Source organism: Narcine bancroftii, chromosome 6 (genome assembly GCF_036971445.1).
Source record: "Narcine bancroftii isolate sNarBan1 chromosome 6, sNarBan1.hap1, whole genome shotgun sequence".
NCBI lineage: Eukaryota > Metazoa > Chordata > Chondrichthyes > Torpediniformes > Narcinidae > Narcine > Narcine bancroftii.
In genome coordinates, this window is record NC_091474.1 from 17411015 (window position 1) to 17431392 (window position 20378).

The following is a 20378-nucleotide window of genomic DNA, read 5'->3' on the forward strand; positions in this document are numbered from 1 at the left end:
AGCTTGGGATCACCCTGCTTCACTCCAGGTCTAGAAATGTGGAAGGGTGCTGGAAAAACTGTTGGTAAGATGTGCACTGTTGAAAGGGTTGGGAGCATTTAATTAGTGTCCCTTGTAGCATAGAGCTGTACCTGCACTGTTGTGTGTGTATTTTGTTTCCATGTTATTTTTCCCATGTTTGTTATTAATTGTCTGACATTACTTTCCCATGGCTGCTGTAATGTGTGTGGGTGTGGGGGTGTGGGTGTGTGTGTGTGTGGGTGTGTGTGTGGGTGTGTGTGTGTGGGTGTGTGTGTGTGGGTGTGTGTGTGGGTGGGTGTGTGGGTGGGTGTGTGGGTGGGTGTGTGGGTGGGTGTGTGGGTGGGTGTGTGGGTGGGTGTGTGGGTGGGTGTGTTACATTTGTTACCATTTCCCACACTTGCTCTCTGTAAATAAAATCCTTCCCCATCAAAACTGTGCTCAGAGTCCTTGCCTTTGAGACCTACCAAACCTCTTTCCTTACTCACAACAGGAGGCATGTGATTCTGTAGTGTGATGCATTTAGATCAAATGAGTGGATAAAAGAGTGGCAAATGGAGTTTAATGTGAGGAAGGGTGAGGTGATGCATTCAGTGAGAGAAATCAAAAGGCAGATTATCTAAATGGAGAGAGAATGCAAGTGAGTGATGCCCTATCTACCCTATCAATCACAAAAAACTCATGGGCTCCTCCAAAAAGAATCTCAGAAGGCAAAAGGCATTTTGGCTTTCAGTTCAAAGAGGATGAAATCTACGAAGAGGGAGGCTTTGTGGCAAAAATGGGAGGATGATGCTAAGGCCTCACCTGGAATATTGCATACAAATTTGGTCCCATCACTTAGAAAAAAAAATATTAAAAGTTGGAGGCAGTGCAAAGGAGTTTCATCAGGTTAATTCATGGATTGAGTCAGCTTAGTCCAATGCTGTTCACTCTGCTGGCCCATGTCTGTGCAGCTAAACACAGCTCGAAGCACATCATTAAGTTCACTGATGACACGACTGTGGTGGGGCTGATCAGTAAGAATGAAGATTGAGAGTACAGAGATGAAGTGCAGTCGCTAACGCACTGGTGCAGAGCCAACAACCTGTATCTGAATGTTTAAAGAAAAACTAAAGAGATGATTGTCAACCTCAGGAGGGCCTGGGAGGACCACGCTCCACCACTGAGGTTTTCAAGAGTTACAAGTTCTTTGGGGTGCACTTGGCTGAGAATCTCTCCTGGTCCCTTAACACCAGTTCTATAGCCAAGAAAGCCCAGCAGCGCCTCTACTTCCTGTGAAGACTGAGGAAAGTTCATCTCCCACTTTCCATCCTCATCACATTTTACAGAGGATGTATCAAGGGCATCCTGTGCAACAGCATCACCGCCTGGTTTGGAAGCTGTACCTCCTTGGACTGCAAGGCCCTGCAGAGGTTAGTGAAGTCAGTGGAAAAGATCATTGGGGGCTCTCCATGAAGGACATCTACAACAATCGATGAAGGTGAAAGGCAATAAGCATTGAGAGGGACTCCACACACCCCTCACGTAAACTGTTCCCCTTCTGCCATCTGGTAGGAGGTACAGTAGTGCTCAAGTCATTACATCCAGATTGAGCAACAGTTTTTTCAACCAAGCCATCAGGCTCCTGAATTCCCAGAACGTGTGGATAGAGTACCATGAACTTTTACTGTAAACGTCTTAATATTTCAATGTGTTTAACTTCTATTCTAATTTGTATTTATGTAAATATGCTCCGTGGTCCTGGAGAAACGCTATCGCATCTTTGCTGTGCAAAGATAGTGTGAACAATAATTGAAGGAGATTGACTTGAGAGTGTTTTCCCACCAAGGAGACAAAATGGTTTGTCCCTGTACTACCAATAGCTTGGGATGTTGCAGGGACTGGAGAAATGTAGATATATGAAGAGTTTTGATCAGCTGGCTTTTTATTCCCCAGACTGTTGAAGTGAGGGGTGAACTTTTTTATCAAATTCTAAGAAGGATGGATAAAGTGAATGCCCACAATCTGTTTCCCAGGCTTGATGAATGTAAAACTGAAGGGCAGAAGTTTAAGGTGAGAGGAAAAAGGTTGAAGAGAAACCTGAGGGGCAATTTTTTTTCACTCAAATAGTAGACCATATATGGAACAAATTACCAAGGGCAACTGTAGTAACTATTATAATATTCAACGGCATTTGACGATATAAATAGGAAGGTTTTAAAAGTATATAGACCAGTAGTTCTCAACCTTTTCTCCCCCCCCCCCCCCACTTACATGCCACCTTAAGTAATGGGTGCTCTGTGATTGGTAGGGGATTATGTAAGGTGGTATGTGCGTGAAAAAGAAAAGGTTGAGAACCATTGGTGAAATATTTTCACCTATGGCAGTGGTTCTCAATCTTTTTTCCACTCCAGTATGCCTAGGTGTTTTGTGGTTAGTAAGGGATGACTTAAGATGGTATGTGAGTAGGAGGAAAAAAGTTGAGAACCACCGATCCACTAGCCTCCGCATTCCAATATATAATCTCTTGGAACTTCTGGTACTTGCTACAGGATCCCACCATACTAGTTTTTCTTTCGCCTCCCCTTTTGGCCTTCTGCAGGGACTGCTCCCTTTGTGATATCCTTGTGCACTCATCTCTCCCCCACCTATCGCCCACCATTCCCCCCCCACCTATCGCCCACCATTCCCCCCCCCACCTATCGCCCACCATTCCCCCCCCACCTATCGCCCACCATTCCCCCCCCCACCTATCGCCCACCATTCCCCCCCCCACCTATCGCCCACCATTCCCCCCCCCACCTATCGCCCACCATTCCCCCCCCACCTATCGCCCACCATTCCCCCCCCCACCTATCGCCCACCATTCCCCCCCCCACCTATCGCCCACCATTCCCCCCCGCACCTATCGCCCACCATTCCCCCCGCACCTATCGCCCACCATTCCCCCCGCACCTATCGCCCACCATTCCCCCCCGCACCTATCGCCCACCATTCCCCCCCGCACCTATCGCCCACCATTCCCCCCCGCACCTATCGCCCACCATTCCCCCCCGCACCTATCGCCCACCATTCCCCCCCGCACCTATCGCCCACCATTCCCCCCCGCACCTATCGCCCACCATTCCCCCCCGCACCTATCGCCCACCATTCCCCCCCGCACCTATCGCCCACCATTCCCCCCCGCACCTATCGCCCACCATTCCCCCCCGCACCTATCGCCCACCATTCCCCCCCGCACCTATCGCCCACCATTCCCCCCCGCACCTATCGCCCACCATTCCCCCCCGCACCTATCGCCCACCATTCCCCCCCGCACCTATCGCCCACCATTCCCCCCCGCACCTATCGCCCACCATTCCCCCCCGCACCTATCGCCCACCATTCCCCCCCGCACCTATCGCCCACCATTCCCCCCCGCACCTATCGCCCACCATTCCCCCCCGCACCTATCGCCCACCATTCCCCCCCGCACCTATCGCCCACCATTCCCCCCCGCACCTATCGCCCACCATTCCCCCCCGCACCTATCGCCCACCATTCCCCCCCGCACCTATCGCCCACCATTCCCCCCCGCACCTATCGCCCACCATTCCCCCCCGCACCTATCGCCCACCATTCCCCCCCGCACCTATCGCCCACCATTCCCCCCCGCACCTATCGCCCACCATTCCCCCCCGCACCTATCGCCCACCATTCCCCCCCGCACCTATCGCCCACCATTCCCCCCCGCACCTATCGCCCACCATTCCCCCCCGCACCTATCGCCCACCATTCCCCCCCGCACCTATCGCCCACCATTCCCCCCCGCACCTATCGCCCACCATTCCCCCCCGCACCTATCGCCCACCATTCCCCCCCGCACCTATCGCCCACCATTCCCCCCCGCACCTATCGCCCACCATTCCCCCCCGCACCTATCGCCCACCATTCCCCCCCGCACCTATCGCCCACCATTCCCCCCCCCTCCCCTGGCATCTTCCCCTGTGGCTGCAAGAGGTGCAACACAGACCCACACCTCTCTCACCACGCTCCAGGGCTCCAAACATCCCTTTCAATTGAAGCCACACTTCGCATGTATCTGCTGCACTTATTTACTGCATCCAGTACTCCCTTTGTAGTGTTCTCTACATCGGAGAGACCAGTCAGAAATTATTTTACTGAGCACCTCCTCTCCGACCGCAACCACAGCAACCTCCCAGTAGCCAACCATTTCAATTCAGTCATGTTCCAAGATCTACGTGTCTATCCATGGCCTTTTGCACTGTCCCACTCTGACCACCTGCAGATTGGAGTCACAACACTTTATCTTCCGTCTGGGCACTCTCCAGCCAAATGGCCGTAACATTAATTTCTCTGCTTTCTGCTAAACTTGCTTGCCTTGTCTTTCCCCTTCCCCTTTTCTCTTTCCAGTTCTTTCCCCCTCCCCCTTACCCACCCAGCCATCCCTCCACCCCCTCATTGCTTCAGTCCCCTCCCTCCCCTCATCCACCTATCATCTTCTGCCTTTGCCACCCCCTTCCCCCTCACCTTTTTGTTCGGATGCCTGCCTTGATGAAGGGCTCAAGCCCAAAACGTCGAATATGTAATGTTGGCTACATGAAGGACACTGTTTGACCTGCTGAGTTTCTACAGTGTTTTGTTTTTTTTTATCTAGGCCATAGACTGCAGGGTTTCTTCTGTGATGTTTGACTCCATGACCTTATGTACACCTTCCAGTTTAAAAGAAAGAGGGATGATCGTATTCAAACATCTAAGAACCTATTGGAACTTGACAGGGTCAATCAGTGGTTCTTAACCATTTCTTTCCACTCATGTACCACCTTAATCAATCCCTTACTAACCACAGAGGACCTATGGCATAGCATAGCTGCTCTATGGTTGGTAAGAGATTACATAAGGTGGTATCTAAGTGGAAAAGAAAACGTTATGGAACACTGGGTAGATGTTGGAATATTTTCACCAGTGAATAGTCAGAATCAGAATTTATTATCATGAACATGTTATGTAATTTGTTGCTTTGTAGAAGCATCAGTGAAAATATTGCAAAACTTGCATTTCAAAAATAAATAGTGCAAGAAAATAGGAGAAAGTGAGGTTGTGTCTGTTCATTTTCCATTCAGAAATCTGACGGTAGAGGGGAAGGGGCTGTCTTTGTGCCACTGAGTGCTCATCTTCAGGCTCCTGTATCTTTATCCTGATGGTAGCAGTGTTAAGAGGGCATGGCCTGGATCATGGGGGTCCTTGAAAATAGAGGCTGCTTTCTTAAGAGGATATAACTACACAAGGAAGAGGTTGATTATTTAAAACTGATGTATGTATAAATCTCTTCTCGCAAAAGATGGAAAATCTCTGAAATTCCGTCCTGGAGGAGGGTGGATCGTTAGAAGTATTTAAAGTGGAGGTGGATAAATATTTGATGGCTCAAGGAATAGAAGGATGTGCAGAAATGGCACAGAAGAGGAGTAGAGCAGCCACGCTCATGTTGACTGATGGAGCAGGTGTTCTTGTGTGCAGCAACTTCCAGTTTCTATGGCAGTTCATTTCAACACATGGTTATGCATCTCTCAATCCTTCATCAGGTCCCTCTTAGCTCAACGTGTCACCGAGCTGTGATGAGTGACAACACACAGTTTTCATCTGATCATTCACTGTCATGATTTGGAGGGTGAAAAGCATTTAAGTAAAAAAAAAATTGGTAATAACAACAATTAATGAAGGTTTTTCTTAGCCAAAACCTTCATTTTATTTTTCCTTCACAAAATTCTTGCATTTTTTCTTGTTTCCATCTGTGATATTGCCCTCCCTGAATTGTGTGCTCCAGTCATGTCCAGACCAATATATCGTGCAGACTCATGGATTATACGAGCACTTGGGAGTCCATGCTTGTACAGTACAATGAAGGAAAGCATAAATACTGCATGGTTGTTAGATATTGCTGCCACAGTGGTTTATCAGTTAAAATAAAAATATTTTCTGCTAACTTTCAGTAGTGATTCATTTGTTTATCACTGGTTGGAATGGAAAATTTCAAGCCCTGGTTAAGTTGTGATTGAAATAATGCTTTGGGCAGAGAATCAAATGTCAGTTTATCCCACTTAAGAATATTCTGTCCTCTGAGTCAAATGTTGCAGGCTTGTATGACAGATCTGAACCCATATTTCAGGTTTGAGCATGCATTTAGACTGGCACTTGCACAATTCAATGGGATTGCTGCTCTCAAACCGGACATTAAACCTGAGGCCATCACTCGCTTCCTCACGTTGGATTAGATCATCGCTTCTTTTGCCTAGTAACAAGAAAAGTAACCCATGAGCTTTGAACTCCATCAAAATTGTTATGCTTTATAGAAAGTTTTCAACTGCTAAATAACAGTCCAGATATACACTGTACTGACTAACACAGTTTGCCAGCTTAAAAGGTTATATCTCCGCTTTCTGGCTCAGTTTGGAGTTTTTATCTGCATTTTCTGCTTGTACCTGATTTTTTTTTACACGCAGAATGCTCAGCATTGTTTTCTGGTAGTCCAGACCCTTATAGATAGTATCTGGGTTCTTTAGTGCTTCACAAACATCATTCTTATTCAATTTCAAAGAGGCTGAAAACTGGCTTGGACCACCTGGAATTGAAGTTCTTACGACTGTGCAGACACAACATGGTTGCAGATACTTGATATGGCACAAGCATCAAAGGGTGTCATGCAAAGCAGTAATCTTTTGTTGTTGCTTCTTTTATGAGGATTACACCAATGGGGTGGAGGACAATAAGGGAAGGGAAATGCCAGGTCGGATCTATACTTTGTTTCCTGAAAGGTTCATCTGATAATATTTGTATCTTTTGAAGCTCCACGGAAGAAACACTTGACTCCTTTGATCTCCATAAGCTCTTGACCAGACAAAATACTCCTTCAATCCCAGTCTATCAACTTTACATAATTTTGTGTGCAGCAATACCAATGCATAAAAATTTGTGCATTGCCTTTCAACCTCGCCTCTTCTTCAGACTGTTGCATCAACTTGTTCCAGGTTCCTAATTAAAAGTCTAATTGCTTTGAAATGCAGCGTTACATTTTACATAGTGATTGTACTGTATCTGCCATCGACAAATTTCACCACTTCCTATTTAATCAGTTCATCAATGCCCTGTTGTTCTGCTTCACACCCTAAAAGACTCCATCGAAGAAGGCCAAGGCCCAAAACAGTTATGCATGAATACGCATGAGATTGTCTGATCTTGGAAGCTAAGCAGGTTCAGGCCTGGTCAGTACTTGGAGGGGTGGCCATTGAGGAACACTAGGTGCTGTAGGTCTCTGTGAGGGGTGCTGAACAAAGTGGCAACTCTCTGGCTTACAGAAATTCAAAGAATTTATTGTATGTAACATTCTAAATGTAGTATTATGTGACAATAATGGAATTTTTACTTCTATGGACGCTGCGAGACCCGTTGAGTTCCTCCAGCATTCTTGTGTTTTTAATATAATCACAGACTTTTGTGTTTAACTCCATACTTGTGAAGCTAAGGAGAAGAAGAGCTTATAATGGGATCTGGAAAAAATGAATGATTGAATATTTTCTTTTTCATTGGAGTAAGTTCACATTTTGCAAAATAGAGCTATTTTGAGGTTCTACAAACTGGTTGCCATATCTTCAGGGGGGACCCTAAACACCTTTGTGTTGGATTTCAAACACTGCAAACAGCCTTGGTGTATGCAAACTAAGGTAAACTGGTAAAAGTTGCATACTAGCACATGAAACACAAAGTTAGCGTGCAGGTAGGTATAAGTAATTGAAAAAAGCACTTTTTTTTTAAATTGTAGAGGAATGAGTTATACAAGTTGTGAGTCAGATCACAGTTTGCCTACTTAGTATTTCAGCCTTTTTCTTTAAGGAAGGATAAAATTGCATTGGAGACCATTTGTGAAGGTTTGCCCAGAAGATTCCTGTGTTAGAGGAACCATTTGTAAAGAATAATTGAGCAGATGTTCAGTTCTTTGAAACAGTAACATGTGCTACAGATAAAAAGAAAGTGGAGAATGGACTAATCTTCCATCTCCAGAAGGTATTTGACAAGTTCAAACTTTATTGCAGAAAATAAAAGCTCATGGGCTAGAAGATGACATTTCATCTGGAGAGAAGATGGACTGACTAACAAGAAACAGAATAAGCATAAATTCAGCTTTTTTTCTGATTGGGAAAACATGATATACGTCCGCAACTGGATCCACACAGGGGATTAACCTTCTTCAACTTATTGTATGAAATCAATCTGACTTTGTGGGAGGAGAAGGTAACTTAAATTCCTTCTCGATACAGTTAGCATTGTCGATTCATCACTTTCAAAATGTACAGGGTTTATAGGTTAATTGGGGTATTTTGGTGGCACAAGCTGAAAGGGTCTGTTACCATGCTATATGTGTAAATTTAACATTTATACTGATTACATCACCACATTTTGTTATGGTACATCCTGGTCTACTTTTCCCCTCTGGATATTGTCCATTTGTCATGAATATCAAAAAGCATATTTTTTAATACAAAACTTTTGATATTTTTTTATTTTCATCCATTGCAGTAGAGGGAGGAATTGAGTTTATACTGCTTGGCTTTATATAAATTATATTATGTTATAGAATTTTCAGTTTTATTCCCTTTCTTCATTGTATTTCCCATAAAAACCAATTTTTTTTAAAATTGAAAAAGAAAGAAAAAGCTTATTTCCTATAGGTGGGAAATGACCAGGAAAGCTAATCAGATGTTATCATTTATTTCCAGTGGAATTGATTACAAAAGCAGGGAGTTTCGGCTTTTATGAAGTGTTAATGAAACCACATCTAAAGTTCTGAGTATGACCTTAGTCTCTTTAATGAACATGGGGCATTAATGCATTGGAAACAGTCTAAAAAAGGTTCACTAAACCAGTATCTGGAATAGATGGATTAATTATGAGGAAATGCTGGACAGGTTTGGCTTCAAAGAGCAAGGTAAGATGTATAGGAGTCCTGACAATGGGGATGTGGAGAGGATATTTCTTCTAGAAGAATTCAGTACTAATGACCATTATTTAACAATACAGTATCAGATAGATGAGGTGATTTTATTTTAATTTGGAGGGTCAAGAATTGTTGGAAGGTTTCATAAAAGTGTGATGGAAGCTGAGTCTGAAATTTAAATTTTTAAATTAAATATATATAATTTCATTTTTTTAATTTAAATTTAGATATAGCACAGTAACAGGCCATTTCAATTCATGAGCCCTTGCTACCCAATTGACCTACAACTCCCCCTCCCCCGGTCATTTTGAACAGTGGGAGGAAACTGGAACCCCTGGAGCGAATCCACGCAGACACAGGCAAACGTACAAACTTGGTACAGACAGCACGGGACTCGAAGCCCAGTCACAATCGCTAGCGCTGTTATACTGACCACTACATGAATGAATATTTTTGAGGCAGCGGTCAAAATGTATCTGTTGAATGAGGGGGTACGAGTTTACAGTGAGTAGATTGCAGTGGAGAGTTGAGCTTACTACCAGATCAGATTTCAGATTTATTGTCAAAGTACACGTGACATCACATACAACCCTGACATTTTTTTTCTTGCAGGCAATACAGAATTTCCATTTACTGGTAGTGCGGGGAAAAAAAAGCTGTACTCAAATGTGCACATGTAAACAAACTGCAATACAGAGAGGAATAAAAATCAATAAAGTCAATAAAATGAGTTACTGTTTGAGTTTGCTGTTGAGGAGTCTGATAGTGGAGGGGTAGCAGCTGTTCCTGATCAGTTATAATCTTATGAAGTGGTAGGGCAGTTTCATTTAACCACGGAGGTGAACTGTTGCTCCCGGTCCCTCTGCCCATACATTTGTTTGTAGCTTTGTCCTGATTGCAAAGGAGTTCAGACATTCCTGTAGAAAAATAAGTTTCCAAATGGGTACTGTTTCCATACACAGATGAATCTAGAACCAGGATGAAATTGCTTCAGAATAAAGATTCACCCATTTTGAATTGAGAGGACAAGGTTTTTTTTCTCTGAAGATCTTTGAAATTCACTACCCTAGAATTGAAGCCATGAATATATTGCATGTGGAGATAAACAGTTCTTTGGACTATATATGTAGAACAGGCAAAATCAGATCAGATATGATATTATTGAATGGAGGAACAGGATGAAAGGCCACGTAGCCTCGTCCCGCTTCTACTCTTTGTTCTTGTGCAGCTCTGCCAATCTGTGCTTGAAGCTCTGGCACACCCCAAAGGAATTTATCAGTCAATATAATAAGAGGAAATGTCCTGTGGTGAAGCAAGTCACATCAAAGCAATTGCCATGTCACTTGCACATGTTGTCATGGTGATGGAGATCTTCTGGCTCCTCCAAGATCTTTATCACATATGGATCTTGACTCCTTGACAAATTTACCAGACATCCTTTTAGAAGCACAACGTTCTGATTAGTTCAGTGCAAATATGTTGGAAAAATGTATCCTTTTTTTTTCTGCCTTAAGTCTGAGTGTCCACACTTTCCTGTTTGTCTCTTGACCCGCTTCACTCTTGCCCGGGCTTGTCACATTGCAGCACACGGTGCAGCAATATAAACAATGTGATTTCTGAGCTGCCTGTGGTGGGGCACAGCTCAAAAGACAATTCAGTGTGACATATCGAGCATATCGTTTTACTCACAAAAGCTGATTCGTTCCATTGGAGTCGATGGATATTTTGTGACCAGTTTAAAAATTCTTCAGCTGACCAAACCATAATCAGGAGAACTGTCAGTAATTCTGGGTAAATGATGCCACCAATAAATCATTGCTTCTGTGCAAAGAATGCAGTGACTCCCATGACATCAATCTCAATTCACATTGCAGGCCCATGTTTCTCCTGTCACTGGTGGAAGCAGCGAATTTGACCTGTCACAGCTTTAAACTGATCAGTTCCATACTTGCCCTCTGTTCTCCAGAACCACCCATTCAACTCTGAGAAAGAATGGGAAAAATGGTCCCTGGTAATCCAAAAGGTCATGTTCTTGCATTGTTGTGTATTTAAACTCTGGCCTTGAAATTACGTTCCATAGAACCAGCAAATGTCTTTATGAACTATTTTTAATGGAGTTAAGTTTTTTTTAAAAATAACCCTTTATTACCTACAAAGGAATTGTTCAAAGATTAAGTGGCATGGTGTAACTTGCTAGGCTTTGCACCATCTTGCATCAAGGTGATTCTTTTTGACTATTCATTGATGAGGTTCTGACACATACAGTAAAATCCCTGGTATCTGGAATTCAGCCAACCAGCGGACTCAAGCAACTGGCAAAATAAAATAAATAGAATAAAAGGTTAAAACTGCAAAAGTAAATGTTCTCTGAAATAGCACAAAACTTTTAAGATTGGAGCAGATATTCACCTAGTGGAGGGCCTCGGTGGGACTTTGCTTGTAGCAGCTGTTGGAATAAAGTTGCGTGAAACAGCAATGCCATCACCCAGGATGAAGGGCTGGTTGATGCCACTCGCCATTGGGGTGACTCTCTTAAAATGCCTCCTTATCCCAGCTTAGTAAGAGTCACCCCAGTCAGAGGTTTTATCTGTAGACTTGGGGTAGGGGGCATTAATTATCTATAATGTTATTGTTCGACTTTCCAGCGGCTCCATGGAGGGGGAGGAGCCTACATATGGAGTTTCAGTTAAATGTTTTCAAAAAATGTCACTGAAAATGAAATAAAATGCTTTAAGGTTTATATATTCATGCAAGTGAAGTTTGTTCAGTGTAAATACAGTTTAGTTTTTTTGTCTTTTAAACTGTTTATTCTTAATGCAGGCACATTATTTAGGCATTGTAAGATAGTTAGACATTAGGCTCTATGAAGCACTAGTGTGACCTCACTTGGTGTAAAGTTTTGGGTGCCTTATTTGAGAAAAGGCATTGGAGAGAGTTCAGAGAAGATTTACTAGAATGATAACAGGAATGAAAGAGTTAGTATATGAGGAATAATTGTCGACTCTTAGACTGTACTCGTTGGAGTACAGAAGGATGAGGGGGACTTTATAGAGGCATTTCAAATGCTGAAAGGCCTGGACAGAGTAGATGTGGCAAGGATGCTTCCTATGGTAGAGGATTCTTGGTCAAGAGAGAATAACTCCAGGATAAAAGTGCGTCAATTTAAAACCGATACGGAAAAATTTCTTTGGTCAGCCGGTCGCGAGTCTGTGGAACTTGTTGCCATAGGCAATTGTAGAAGCGAGGTTGTTGATTTCAGATTTGTCAGAGTACACACATGACATCACATACAACCCTGAGATTCCTTTTTCCTGTGGGCACGGCAGAATTACCATTATTTGATAGTACAAAAAATAAACTGTACGGAGCATAAAGCATGTAAACAAACAAAAACTGTAAACTAACTGCAATGCAGAGAGAACAAAAAGAAAATCAGTGAAGTGCACAAGTAAGAGTCCTTAATGAGTCTCTGATTGAGTTTGTTGTTGAGGAGTCTGATGGTGGAGGGGTAACAGCTGTCCCTGAACCTGGTGTGTGAGTCTTGTGGTACGTATACCCCTTTCCTGATGGCAGCAGTGAGAACAGTGTGTGCTGGGTGGTGAAGGTCTTTGAAGATTGCTTCCAGGGCCAGGTGAAGATGGTGCGGGGCCTGTAGCACATGTTATAAAGGGGCCTGAAATTTTACAAATACACAAAAATATTAAAAATCATAAATCTGTGTCTGTGTGACAATACATTTTTAGAAATTGCTTTGTGCAAGTATAGATAACCTTTTGTTATAAGCAAGTAGTAATCTATATATGTGCAAAGCAATTTTTAAATATGAATTTTCATATGGTTGAGTATCACATGTACATGCACAGGTCATCTTGTAAGTGAACAGATTGTTAAAATTCCTAATCCAAGTGTGTACATTGGAGACAAGAACATAGAATTGAAAAGACAAAAAGTGTTGTATTTTAGAATTCAAATGATTCTGTCAGCAGTTTTTAATTTTTGAATTGAAATATTCACATATCCTTGGGCAGTGCCCTTGGAAGATTCACAGCTTAAAATTTACAAGTCCACTTCGACACCTCATAGAGGATGGAGGGGGCAATGCGGGAGCAATAGTTGACATTGTTACCCATAATTCCCCACACAGTTGGAACCACTCTACCAGCACCAGGGAAACGCAGAGCGGTTCCAACTGTGTGGGGAATTATGGGTAACGAAGTCAGCCACTGATACCACACTCCTTATAATTACTGTTAAAATAATAACCCCGATTAAAAGTTGAAGGCAATATAGCAAAGGAGGAAAAACCCAACACCCAACCCCAACCAACCAATTTTCCCCTGCAACCGTGGCTGCCTGTCCCGCATCGGACTTGTCAGCCACAAACGAGCCTGCAGCTGACGTGGACATTTACCTCCTCCATAAATCTTCATCCGCGAAGCCAAGCCAAAGAAGAAAGAAGTGCAGTTCTATAGAAATAGGGCAAGCATTTAGTGCAGGGCCCAGAGCATGTGTTACTTTTACTACTACATTAATCAGGCTCAGATTGGTGCTGCTCTCCGACAGCAGAGTTCTCTGCAGATGTACTCAGTAATGGGGAGGGTTTTGCCTGTAATGTCCTGGGCTGTGTCTACTCCCTTTTGCAGGCTTCACGCTCAGGGGTATTGGTATTTCCAAACCAGACCATGATGCAGCCACTCAGAAATTTGCCAGGGTTTCTGATGTCATACCAAACCTACGCAAACTCCTGAGGAAGTAGAGACGCCAATGTACTTTCTTCACTATGCCTTTGATGTTGGGTCCAGAAAAGATCCACTGAGATAGTAATTCCCAAGAGTCCTAAATTTGCTCATCCTCTCCACCTCCAATCCCCCATTGATCACTGGATTGTACACCTCTGGCTTCCCTTTCCTAAGTCAACACTCGGCTCCTTAGTTTTTGGTGAAATTGAGTGCAAGGTTGTTCCGCCAAGTTTTCAGTCTCCATCCTGTCTACTGACTCATCCCCTTTCTTTGTACAACCCACTACGATGGGTATCATCATCAGCAAATTTGTGGATGGTCCTATTGTCCCACCAAAGCACACATCTGTAGGTGTAAAGTGGAGTCTTTGATTCATCAGGGCATCAAAGGTTATGGGGAGAAAGCTGAGGAGTGATACTCAATGGGTGGATGGATCACCTCATGATTAGAATGGCAGTACACTCAATGGATCTACTTCTGCTCCTATATCTTGTGCTCCTGTGATTGTAATTGTAAGAATAAGTCCCAAGCAACCCATAAAATACACTTATCCTACATCTACCAATCCCCAAAGGTGCCAGATACCAGGTACCTTTGTGTAAAGTTTATTTTCTCTGGTAAATGTGAAACTGCCAATAAATCTCAGGGGAAGGTCAAACTAATAAAAAGTAGGATTGGATAATTACACCAGAATGTCTTTATGGTCCAGAATTTTGAAGCGAAAGTGACGTTAAAGGAATTTGATGGCAACCTCTGAAGTTAAACATTGCAATTTCAGATGTTGTCGTCGGTCTTTCCCTCATCCCCAGGCTGCAGGAGTCTGAGGGTGTACCTTCTGTAGGTCTACAAAATCTTCAGGGTTAGAGACAAGGTAAAGAGTCTGTCTTTCTTGCAGGGTAGGGGAATCTAAAACTAGAGGGCATTGATTGAAGGTAAGAGAAGGAAGGTTTAAAAGGAACCAGAGGGACACCTTTTTTTAAATTTAAAGGAACAGCATGGAAACAGATGCTTCTGGCCCATGATTACCATGTTGCCCAAATTCCCCAATTAACCTACAAACCCCATACGTTTTTGGAGGGTGGGACGAAATCTGAGTCCTCAGAGAAAACCCAAGCAGAGGGAGAATGTGTGCTTGTTATTTGGTTTTGACTTGTATAGTGCCGTATCCTATCATTAGGTGAACAAAAACCAGTCCTCATCAAGGGGTCAGTGGTGGAAAGGGTTAAATACTTCAAGTTCCTGGGTGTCTACATCTCTGAAGATCTGTCCTGGGGCCATCATCGTGAAGAAGGCTCGCCAACAGCTGTACTCTGTGAGGACTTTGAAGATGGGAGCAAATACAGCTGCTGGATGAGCCTTCTTCATGATTGCATCGACATGATGGCCCCAGGACAGATCTTCAGAGATGTTGACAGCCAGGAATGTGAAGTTCTTTATCCTCTCCACTGCTGACCCCTCGATGAGGACTGGTTTGTGTTCTCCTGGTTTCTCCTTCTTGAACATTTTGGCCTGAGCCCTTCGTCAGGAATGTGGAATAAAACAATGGGGAGATAAGGAAGGGAAGGGCGAGGAACACAGGTTTACATTTAATAGGTGCATACGAGTGGGAGCATAGACATGAAAGTGAGAAGTGTTGGGGGAGCTATCCTAGGAAGGATAGCTCCAATAGGAAAAGGAAGGGAGGGCTGGAGGACGGGAGACAGAGGTAAGGAGAGAGTGAGAGAGAGAGATGGGCGGATTGACAGAAATTTGAGGTTGATATTAATGCCATCTGGTTAGAATCAGCTGAGACAGAATACAAGGTGTTCATCCAATTTGCGGGCAACCTCGATTTGACAGTACATGAGACCATGAACAGATATGTGGAATTAAAGCCACTGGGTATGTGATCTTGCTATGTGATCTGAGTTCTCCAGCAATTTTGTGTACTGTACTCTTGCAATCGCTGCAACCGTGTCTGCCTGTCCCGCATTGGACTTGTCAGCCACAAACGAGCCTGCAGCTGATGTGGACATTACCCCTCCATAAATCTTCGTCCGCGAAGCCAAGCCAAAGAACTAGACCCTAGCATCTGCATAGCTTGCTTATCATTGTTGAAGTGTTATCTTTTGGATTTAAATTTTAATTTAGATATATAGCATGCTAACAGGCCCTTTCAGCTCACGAGCCAATGCTGCCCAATTATACCCAATTGACCTTCAGTCCTGGTACATTTTGAAGGGTGGGAGGAAACTGAAGTACCCAGAGAAAACCCATGCAGGCACAGGGAGAAAATACAAACTACTTACAGACAGCGCAGGTTTCGGACCCCGGTCGCTGGCGCTATAACAACATTGTGCTTACTGCTACGCTAACTATGCCTCTCAAGATGAAGGTTATCCAAGATGAAGGCTGAGTTAGTCTATAATTATTATTACCAATTTTATTGTAATTTTACTTTAAAACACTGAAAGATCATGTATCTTTCTTTTTTTTTATATTTTATTTTTCACACCATAAATCACAATAGCCATGATATACACTTTTTCTTTTCCACACATTTACAGTGACTTTTTCTCCCTCCCCCCTCCCTCCTCCCAAGCCACCCCCCCATCCCCCCCCCTCTCATCCATTTTAGTTATACAATCTAGGTTGCATTAATTCAGTTAGACAATGTTGTCATTCAACAAAAATACACCAGAAATTCTACTGAGTCCATTCTTTTCTTTTCTTCTCCTTCCATCAACTTAGGTAATGTTTGTTCCCGGTAGGATTTCGCTATTGTATTTAATGTAAGGCTCCCATACTTGTTCGAATATTTCAATATTATTTCTTAAACTATATGTTATTTTTTCTAATGGAATACATTTATTCATTTCTATATACCATTGTTGTATTTTCAAATTATCTTCCAATTTCCAGGTTGACATAATACATTTTTTTGCTACAGCTAGGGCTATCTTGACAAATCTTTTTTGTGCATCCTCCAAGTCAATTCCAAATTCTTTATTTTTTATGTTACTTAGGAGAAAGATCTCTGGATTCTTTGGTATATTGTTTTCTGTTATTTTATTTAATATCTGATTGAGATCATCCCAAAATTTTTCTACTCTCTCACATGTCCAGATTGCATGAATTGTTGTTCCCCTTTCTTTTTTACATCGAAAACATCTATCAGATACTGTTGGGTCCCATTTATTTAACTTTTGCGGTGTAATGTATAGTCTGTGTAACCAATTATATTGTATCATACGCAGCCTCGTATTTATTGTATTTCTCATCGTTCCAGAGCATAACTTCTCCCATGTTTCCTTTTTTATCTTTATATTTAAATCTTGTTCCCATTTTTGTTTAGTTTTACCATTTGTTTCCTCATTTTCCTTTTCTTGCAGTTTAATATACATATTTTTTATAAATCTTTTGATTAACATTGTATCTGTAATCACATATTCAAGGTTACTTCCCTCTGGTAAACTCAAGTTGCTTCCTAATTTATCTTTCAAGTAGGATCTCAGTTGGTAATATGCCAGCGCTGTATCTCCCGTTATATTGTACTTATCTCTCATTTGTTCAAAGGATAAGAATCTACTTCCTGAAAAACAATTTTCTATTCTTTTAATCCCTTTTTTTTCCCATTTTCTAAAGGCAAGGTTGTCTATTGTAAAAGGGAGTAGCTTATTTTGCGTCAATATTAGTTTTGGTATTTGGTAATTTATTTTATTTCTTTCTACATGAATCTTCTTCCATATATTGAGGAGATGGTGTAATACTGGAGAAGTTCTATGTTGTACCAATTTTTCGTCCCATTTATATAATATGTGTTCAGGTATCTTTTCCCCTATTTTATCTAATTCTAGTCTCGTCCAGTCTGGTTTTTCCCTTGTTTGATAAAAATCTGATAGGTACCTTAATTGTGCGGCTCTATAATAATTTTTGAAGTTTGGCAATTGTAAGCCTCCTTGTTTATACCATTCTGTTAATTTGTCTAGTGCTATCCTCGGTTTCCCCCCTCTCCATAAAAATCTCCTTATTATTTTCTTTAACTCTTTGAAGAATTTTTCTGTCAGTTGTATTGGCAATGCCTGAAATAAGTATAGTATCCTTGGAAAAATGTTCATTTTAATACAGTTTATCCTTCCTATCAGTGTTAGTGGTAGCTCTTTCCAATGCTCTAAATCGTCCTGTAATTTTTTCATTAGTGGATTGTAATTGAGTTTATATAATTGGCCTAGATTTTTGTTTATTTGCACACCTAGGTATCTTATTGCCTGCGTTTGCCATCTGAATGGGGATTCCTCCTTAAATTTTGAGAAATCCGCGTTATTCATAGGCATTGCTTCACTTTTATTTACGTTTATCTTGTATCCCGACACTTCTCCATATTCCTTCAATTTCTTATATAGTTCTTTTATTGATAGTTCTGGTTCTGTTAAGTACACTATCACATCATCCGCAAACAGACTGATTTTATATTCCCTGTCTTTTATTTTTATTCCTTTTATATTATTATCTCTTCTTATCGATTCTGCTAGTGGTTCTATAGCTAGCGCAAACAATAATGGTGATAGTGGGCATCCCTGCCGCGTTGACCTGCTTAAGTTAAATTGCTTTGATACATGTCCATTTACTGTCACTTTCGCTAACGGTCCCTTATATAATGCTTTAATCCAATTAATATACTTCTCCGGTAAACTGAATTTTTGCAATACTTTGAACAAGTAATTCCATTCTACTCTGTCGAAGGCCTTCTCTGCGTCTAAAGCAACTGCTACTGCCGGTGCTTTATTTCCTTCTACTGCATGAATTAAGTTAATAAATTTACAAATATTGTCTGTTGTGCGTCTTTTTTTGATAAATCCAGTTTGGTCTAAATTTACCATTTTCGGTACCTGTTCTGCTAATCTGTTCGCTAATAGTTTAGCTATTATCTTATAATCTGTGTTTAGCAGAGATATTGGTCTATATGACGCTGGTGAGAGTGGATCTTTCCCTTGTTTTAGTATCACTGTAATTATTGCTGTCTCAATGAGATAGACAACAGACTCGCCAAGGCAAATAGCGCCTTTGGAAGACTACACAAAAGAGTCTGGAAAAACAACCAACTGAAAAACCTCACAAAGATAAGCGTATACAGAGCCGTTGTCATACCCACACTCCTGTTCGGCTCCGAATCATGGGTCCTCTACCGGCACCACCTACGGCTCCTAGAACGCTTCCACCAGCGTTGTCTCCGCTCCATCCTCAACATCCATTGGAGCGCTCACACCCCTAACGTCGAGGTACTCGAGATGGCAGAGGTCAACAGCATCGAGTCCACGCTGCTGAAGATCCAGCTGCGCTGGATGGGTCACGTCTCCAGAATGGAAGACCATCGCCTTCCCAAGATCGTATTATATGGCGAGCTCTCCACTGGCCACCGTGACAGAGGTGCACCAAAGAAAAGGTACAAGGACTGCCTAAAGAAATCTCTTGGTGCCTGCCACATTGACCACCGCCAGTGGGCTGATAACGCCTCAAACCGTGCATCTTGGCGCCTCACAGTTTGGCGGGCAGCAGCCTCCTTTGAAGAAGACCGCAGAGCCCACCTCACTGACAAAAGGCAAAGGAGGAAAAACCCAACACCCAACCCCAACCAACCAATTTTCCCTTGCAACCGCTGCAATCGTGTCTGCCTGTCCCGCATCGGACTGGTCAGCCACAAACGAGCCTGCAGCTGACGTGGACTTTTTACCCCCTCCATAAATCTTCGTCCGCGAAGCCAAGCCAAAGAAAAAGAATTATTGCTGTTTTACATGAATCTGGTAAGTTTTGTGTCTCATCAATCTGGTTGATTACATCCAGGAGGGGCGGTATTATTAGGTCTTTAAATGTTTTGTAGAATTCTATTGGGAGTCCATCCTCTCCTGGTGTCTTATTATTTGGTAAATTTTTTATTATCTCTTGTATTTCTACTGTTCCAAATGGTTCTGTTAATTTATTTTGTTCCTCTATTTGTAGTTTTGGTAGTTCAATTTTAGTCAAAAATTCATCTATTTTCCCTTCTTTCCCTTCGTTTTCGGTTCGGTATAATTGTTCATAGAATTCTCTGAAGTTTTCCTTAATTTCTTTTGGATTATATGTAATTTGTTTGTCTTTTTTCCTTGTTGCCAATACCATTTTCTTAGTTTGCTCTGTCTTAAGCTGCCATGCTAGGATTTTGTGTGTTTTTTCCCCTAGTTCATAATATTTCTGTTTTGTCTTCATTATATTCTTCTCCACCTTATATGTTTGTAATGTTTCATATTTTATTTTTTTATCCGCCAATTCTCTTCTTTTGGTTGTATCTTCCTTTATTGCTAATTTTTTTTCTATGTTTATTATTTCCCTTTCCAACTGCTCTGTTTCCTGATTATAGTCCTTCTTCATCTTGGTTGCATAACTTATTATTTGCCCTCTAATGAATGCTTTCATTGCGTCCCATAGTATAAACTTATCTTCCACTGATTCCGTATTTACTTCAAAGTACATTTTTAATTGTTTTTCAATAAATTCTCTAAAATCCTGTCTTTTAAGTAGCATGGGGTTTAATCTCCATCTATACATTCTTGGAGGGATGTCTTCTAGCTCTATTGCCAATAACAGGGGTGAGTGGTCCGATAATAGTCTAGCTTTATATTCCGTTTTCCTAACTCTCC

The 20378-nt window shown here is 42.2% G+C and overlaps 1 long non-coding RNA gene across 1 annotated transcript in view; it reads left to right on the top strand.

Moving 5' to 3' along the window:
* LOC138737436 (uncharacterized) overlaps positions 1-20378 on the top strand; it is a 48270-nt gene continuing 27892 nt past the window's right edge. The window contains exon 1 of the long non-coding RNA XR_011340916.1: positions 1-64. This is a non-coding gene — a long non-coding RNA (uncharacterized lncRNA). The remainder of the gene's footprint in view (positions 65-20378) is intronic.